Genomic DNA, 7,573 nt, shown 5'->3' with positions numbered 1-7,573 from the left:
GGAGCAGAAGAGCCTTGAGTAGCCTATTGCTTCCACTTCACAATGCCTGCAGGGATCTACTGGGGCCACTGGATTCTGTCCCACCCAAGGCTCTAACTGATCCTCCAAAATCTTGGCTTTAGTGTTGTCCATGGATGGCTTGCTACTGTAAATGATGGGAGTGCCCAGAGAGTTCTCGATAATAGTTAAAGTGTGGTGGGTCAGCGTGCCTGGGTTGACTTCCAGGCTGGCCTGTGCTTGTCTTCGCTGGGATTTCTGGTCCCTTTCTCATTGTCTTAGGAGGCTGTTCTGATATTTTTCCTGGGGAACCTATTTGTATCCACCTCAGACGATGAAAGCGACAGCAGAATAAAGACATGATTCTACCTGAGTCTAGGCTGGTGAACCCCTTAATTTATTGGGGGGTCACATTTAGGAGCATGAGTTACCCCAAAGCCACCCCATGGAGGTGATAAGTCACAAAAGTGTTATGACTGTGACTGAAATCCCAGTAGAATTCCAGCTCTCTCTTANACTCTAGTACCTTCCATGAGCACATGCAGGAGCAGGGAGTGGGTTGAACCTCCAGCTGAGGGTCTGATGAATCCATTCTCACTGTGGAGCCATGTTAACAGGCCTGGCCTTGTGAGGGTCTCATCTTCTGAGGGTCTCACAATAGCGCTTCAAGATTTCAAGATGACAATGGCCATGTCATGTCTGGAATCCAGAGCTTCCTCCAACTTCTATAAAAGACCAACAGCAGCAAAGAAAGCCCAGGGCACACATGGAAACAGCATCCAGCCAGCCTGTGAGCCTTTGAAAACAAACCAAGAAAGATAAATAANGATACATAGCTACTAAAGTAATAAAGAAAACTTTGACATTTTAGAGCCAATCTGGTATCAGAAATAGATTTTTATCTTTATTTTTCATTTGCCCTTCCATCTATAGATCTCAATCCAGTAAAGCAAATAAACGGGCTGGTGTTACTAGCTATATATTTTATACACGATGGAGGCATCACAGAAAAGCCTTTTTTTCCGCGTCGGTAAATAAAAGTGCTATTTCAAACATAATCAAAGAAATAAGAAATACAGTTGCCAACGAGGCGGCCGACTGCTGCTCTGAGCATCCTCTCAGGAAAGGATCCACGGTGGGGCAGACTTGTGTTCACTCTTCCTGTCGAAGGACAGGGTGCTGCCCAAGTTACGGGGCAGACACAGCTTCCACTCTGCCATTGCATGATGGAGATGACCAATTCTGGTGTTGGCCTTGTGGAAAGCCATGATGGCAAGTGTCTAAGGGAGAAGGTATAAGGTGACTAGGGGAAGAAGCATCAGGGAAGATGGAGGGGGACAGAGACAGGCATGAGTAGGAGACCCCCTGCCTACTGAGATGGTCGGGTTGGATGACTGCACCGGAGATGGTGCACCCAGCATCCTCAGCATGCACTGGACATCAATCCTCTGCAGTGCTGACCTCTAGGTCAACCTCATGCCTTCATGACAGGCTGGACCACATTCCTAGCACCTTCCAAAGCTAGTGTCTTTATGCAGCCAAGAGGGATACTAACTGGCTCTCTGCAATTCCATTTAGGATTGTTCAATCCCCAGGGACCCCCATCCCTGATGGTGACTGAATCTGATCACCTGCTGGAGTCAGAGGCACAACTATGACTAAGTCTTGGGAAGATGTCAGCCTGAGCTTGCACTGGAGAGATCATGGGGTGCCGTGTTGGGGATTCCCTTTGCCTTTTCTGGAAGCGCCATTGGCTTCTCCGAAGGCTGGAATGCAGCCTCCTCTCGTGGATGGTTCAGAATAGCAGATGATAGATTCTGGGAAGCCGCTGACAACAGAGAGTGATGCAGCCCACACTGAAGCAGACTGGCCACTCGGAGATGGCTTGATGCTTGCCCACGTGATCGATCACTGGGAGGCTGAAAGCCAGGGTTTGGGCTGTCTACAGCTCTCTCTCCTCCCTGCTCCTGCTTTGGTCTAGGCACCACTAGTCCTGCTGAGAAGATGGGACAGAGATCTCTCTGCGGCTCTGAGGAGTCTCAGTATGTTTTGCAGAAGTAAAAGATGGCGTAATTTATCACGGCTGAACATACGCTTTGTTCAATGACAGGGTAATTAGACATTCTTTCGGCAGACACATTAAATATATACTTATGCATTAAGGCTCTGTGTCTCGGATCAGCTCTGTTGATTTACTCCTTATGCTTGGATCTTTGCCTGTTGATAGCCATATAAAACTAAACTTCCCTGCCAAGGAACGGAAGTGACGGGAGCAAGGGGTGTCTTCCATATGTTACCTGAGTGGAGCTGGGGGATGGGCTGGGAGAGGGAGAAACTGGGATACTCTTGAGCATGTATGTACACACCCTCACCAGCCAGCTGGGGCATCCTTCTCTCCCCCCCCCCCTCACCTAGCATTAATTATGCATTGGCAAAGATAATTTTGCATATATAATGCTGACCTCTCTCACTAGAGGGCAACAAAACCCCAGCTTAAGGAGCCTCCACCTTCTGTTTNCAGTGACAGGAAGCGTTTAATAAGGAGTCACATGGATTTCATAATGAATTCCCTATTAATTTTACATAAGTGGAAAGTTACTTCGGAACACCAGGCTGAGATCCTGCAGATGCACGTTCGGCCTCCTCAACAGGTGGGGAGGAGCAGCTGCCCGCCAATCCTCATGGCTAACATTTGGGGTGCATTTCTCCCAGCAATTGTACCTGACTCCTTGGGAGCTGCATTTGCTTGCCCTGCGGATCTCTGACCTGTGTGTTTCTTCCTCCCTCTAGGTAATGACCCCGAGCTATGGATGAAGCATGCATCNTATTCTGCCCATGTGTCTGGCCCTCTACCTCAGCCTGCCTTGCCTTTCAACCCTGGATGGGTCTTGATGCGGCTGCAACCATCATTTTTCTTGACTGATCTGGAATCTCTTCCAGGGAGTTGGACCTTAACCTTAAGGAGTGGAGTCCATTTTGGCCTCTATCCCCAAATATGAAAGCAGAAGACAAGGGANCCAGCACCAAACCTGTGCTTACTGTGACAATTTTTGTTTTTAGACTTTCACATAATAACNTCAGAAAAGGGATGCCTGGGTGTTCTGTTCCAGTTTCTAGGTAGGAAGCATTGGAGAGACTCCACTAAGGAGGGAAGAGCTTTAAAGACCTAGGAACTGGGGCTAGAGAGGTGGATCAGTGGTCAGAGCACTGGCTACTATTGCAGAGGACCTAGGGTTGGCTCCCTGTACATACATGGTGGCTTATAACCATCTATAACTCCAGTTTCAAGGAATCTAACGATCTTTTCTGACAACCATGGTACTGTACAGACCTGGTGGACATGCATACACTCAGGCAACACCTACACATATAGTAAGTAAATCTAAATAGATTGGAAAAAAAAAGACCTGGACAGTTACCTAGAAACAGAGAGGATCTAACTGGCAAAGACGCCTGAACGTGTCTTTTATTACTGAATTCATTTAAAATATTGTTAGAGAAGCCAAGCAAAGCCCCAGGTTCCCAGGCTTTGTACCAGTTGCTACCTGTGTGGAGAACACTTGGAATCTCTTCTGTGAGAAGTCTTTCCTGCCCATAAGAGCAATGATCATATTGTCCTCCACAGGNGGAGCAACATGTGCTACCAACATCCTTAACCATGGCCGTTTCTTTGGAATGAGTGCTTTAAAGCTGGTGTTCAGCTCTGTCACCTGGTCTCACTTCTCTGGCAGGAGCATGGCCAGGTAGGGGACAGGAGTGGGTAGAGACCTACAAATGTATTTTTTAAATTATTGATGTTGTTATCAGCANCATTGTTATTGTCATTATCATCGTCATTGTCATCATCATCATTGTAGTCATCATTGTCAATGCCATCATCATCATAATCCTTACCATCATCGTCATCATAGTCATTGTTGTCAATGTAGTCATTGTCATAGTCAGCATCACCATCATCATCGTCGTCGTCATCATCTTAGTCATCGTCAATGTTATCATCGCCGTCGTCTTGTCGTCGTCATCATCATCATCATCATCACTATCACTTTTGCAGTGGACAGTTCTTTGGGTGAAATGGCCCGAGAGCTGCAAAGAAGTGCCAGCTATTTTCCAAGTGTCGCAGTTACTTATCTGTTGCTGTGATAAAACACCATGGCCTAAAGGAACTTACAGAGGCCAACACCATGACCTAAAGGACTCTATAAGGCAGAGTTTATTTGGGTTTATGGTTCCAGAGGCGTAAGGGTCTATCATGGTGGAGAAAGGGTCTATCATGGCAGCAGGAGCAAAGATAGAGTGAAGCAGAAGTGGCTTATGGTTTCTGATTGCACCTTCAGTGACATACTTCCTCCAGCAAGTAAACCTTAAACCTACCTCCCTAAACAGTACCACCAAGAATTCATATGCCTAAGACCGTGTGTGTGGGGGTCATTTCTCACCCATACCACGTATCATGTGACATTGAATGAACTTGTAAATGTTTCTGATGGCTTCTTGATGTTTTGGCCTTTCCGGGAACACACACCTGGGTGTGGACCCGCATATGAGCAACGCTGGCTTGGCAGCTCAACCTTCCAATCCTTGAGCACAGATCTGCTTGTCCAGTGCCTGGGTCCTTAACAATTTCCTTTGAAATGTAACTCATCCTATGAAGACAGAACTAAATTAAAAGCACTCCAGAGAGGAAACAGATTGCAGCTATAGATTAGGAGCGCAGCCTAATCCTTCACAGGCATTAAATATTTAACGTAATTGCACCACAGGTGCCAGGAAGATGTCAGCATTGTTTAATTAGACTTAATTAAACATAAGGAAAAGTCAAATGCGTATTCAGGTCGAGTTTTTTTTAATTGATTACAAAATCTTCCATTCAGAGGTCCCATGTGTGGCCAGGTGACNCTCACCCTGTGTTAGCTAGAGAACAAGCCTAGAAGGATGTAGAGGGGTCAAGTAAGAGGGCACATATCTGTCCGCAGGTGGGGGATTGTATCTGTGGATATGGCAAAAGACATGCTTTTGAAATGAAGAGATTGCACGGGCAGTTGGCCTCCTCCAGGCTTCAGAACTCAGCCATGTGTCTCCTGCATGTTTTTGGTCTCATTATTATTGATCTGACCTCTTTTATTGGGTTGGAGACATTGAACCTTCCACCACATATGCATATACAGTCATGTACAAAGACGTGCATGCACATGTGTAAAGGGGCATGTGCAAACTCTGGTTTTCTACACTAGAAAGATAATGAGGAGCCTGTCAACTCCTATCTGCACCATCAGCCTGTACCCCTGGCTAAAAAGACTCTCTAAGTCACGTAACTGCAGACTTGTCCTTTAGGGCTGGGGAGGAGCTTAGCCAGTAGAAAGCTTGCCTAGCATGCATGACACCCCAGGTCTATCACTGGTCCATTGCTATTCCATCNCACAATCATTAACTGAGTCACACCGGCAAAATTTATCCTACCTTGTAAGGCAGTGGTTCTCAACTTTCCTAACACCGTGACCCTTTAATACAGTTCCTTGTGTTGTGGTGACCCCCAACCATAAAGTTATTTCAACACTACTTCAATTTTGCAATTGTTATGAATTGTAATGTAAATATCTGACCCATGACCTTCCCCCCACCCCCCATGAGTACAACCCATAGGTTGAGGATCACTGTTGTAAAGTAACAAGTTCACAGGACTCCAGGATTGGGACATGGGCATTTTAGGGACACATTCTTTTTCCTACCACAAAAATCATGTCTGTTGAAAACAGCAGACTTCCTGGCATGGAGGGGTGCCTTTTGCTGAAGTGCTGGTGGGTATGTCTGTACTTCATTGATGCACGTGTGTGCNCGCTTGTGTGTGCACATACACAGCAACACAATCGCTACCTGATTCTCTTTCCCGCTTGTTCATCTTTTCTTTCCCATGTTCTGCCCCATTTGAAATTCATACTTTTATCTTAAGCTGTCAATACACATGGNGAACACTATTAGAACCAGCCCTTTCGTCTTCTACAGGAGCTCAACCAGGCTGGAAATTAACGCATCATTCATTTTTGACAAATGGGCTAGTTCTTTAAACCTTATAAATTATCAAAAGTCAAAACACTTTCTGACTTACAGTCCTATTTTTTTTTCCTCTGCTTTGGCAATATAGTATGTTATTTGCAGAAATTGAGGGTTTTTTTTTCACTCAAAGGCAAAATAGCTAATTTTTAGAAAATTGAACTTTCCCTACCAGAGACTCACAACGTGGTTCCTGGGGCATTGCCCAGCTGGAAACAGATGCTGAAAGAATGGCATAAAGTTGGTGCCCATCTATGGATCTCNCTGCTGTGGTTTGAATGTGGCNCATGTGATGGCGTGCTGGCTAGTTTTATGTCAACTTGATGCCATCTAGAGCCATTAGTGAGGAGGAAGCTGATACTAAGAAAATGCCTACATAAGATCAGGCTGTAGGTAAGGCATTTTCCTAATTAGTTATCAATGGGGGAAGGCCAAGCCTGTTATGAGCAGTGCTATCCCTGGGATGGTGGTCCTGAGTTCTGTAAGAAAGCAGGCTGAGCCAGCCAGTAAGCAGCATTCCTCTGTGGCCTCTGACTAAGTTCCTGCCTCTAGGTTCTTGCCCTGTTCGAGTTCCTGTCCTGAGTTCCTTTCATGATGAACCACGATGTGGAAATGTAAGCCAAATAAACCCTTTCTTCCCCAACTTGTTTTGGTCATGGTGTTTCACAGTATCGATAATCCTAACTAAGATGGTTGGGAACTTAGTGCTGCTGAGTGGTGACCTTATGAAGTTGTTGGGTGCTCACCTCGCTGTGTGGATTACTATCTCTTCTGTGGGAGTAGGAANCTTATTTCATAGCATGCGTTAACACTTGAGCTTGGCTCCTCTGGTTCTTTTTCTTATGTTCCCGNGACTCTACCATACTCTGATGTAAGAAAGCAGCCTTCCTTAGATGTGGCTCTTTGATCTTGAACTTCCCAAACTCTGACTGTTAGCCATACACACCGCTCTACTGTCACAAANTGCTACTCTGCCATTCTGTCATGGCAGAATTTGCCAGGACNATGGAGCTCACTAGAATGCCTTCTTGCGTCTCATTTTACCTCCTGTCCCAACTCTCACATAGGAACCTTGGAGTAGGCTTCTTGGGGTAAGGGATGTAGAAAAAAAGACAGATGTATACCTGAAGTGTTGGGGTTCAAGATAGACTTTGGAAATGCATGTCATTGCTCTTAAGTTGCTTTCTGAGCCCCAAGAACCCATCAACCCTCAGGGCTGACAGACAGGCATGCGTAAACTTGGTCTAGAATGATTTCCCCCATTTCCTCAGAGCAGACAACGACTCTTCTTGCCTGATGGTGGAAAGGAAGTGAAGGGGAAGAGTCACAGTTACTGTTGGACTCCCACAGGAGTANCCTTAGAGCCCCTGCCTTGTGAGGAGCCATGGAGCTTCAAAACAGAAGGGTGATATGTGAGGTAGAGACAGTTGGTCGCCATCTGAACTCCCTTCAGCTCAGAGCTGGGAGAATGTGAGGACACCACCACAAGACTAGGAGAAACACGGGAGACTCAGCCAGAGAATAG

General features: G+C 46.0%; 1 pseudogene; it reads right to left on the bottom strand.

The window, feature by feature from the left end:
• Positions 1 to 1,115: 1,115 nt before the first annotated feature.
• Positions 1,116 to 7,573, bottom strand: part of LOC110307665 — an 8,515-nt pseudogene continuing 2,057 nt past the window's right edge.

This window comes from Mus caroli, chromosome 2 (assembly GCF_900094665.2).
Source record: "Mus caroli chromosome 2, CAROLI_EIJ_v1.1, whole genome shotgun sequence".
Taxonomy (NCBI): Eukaryota; Metazoa; Chordata; class Mammalia; order Rodentia; family Muridae; genus Mus; species Mus caroli.
Note: the sequence above shows the minus strand (reverse complement) of the source record. Positions and strands in the feature narration are given on the sequence as shown.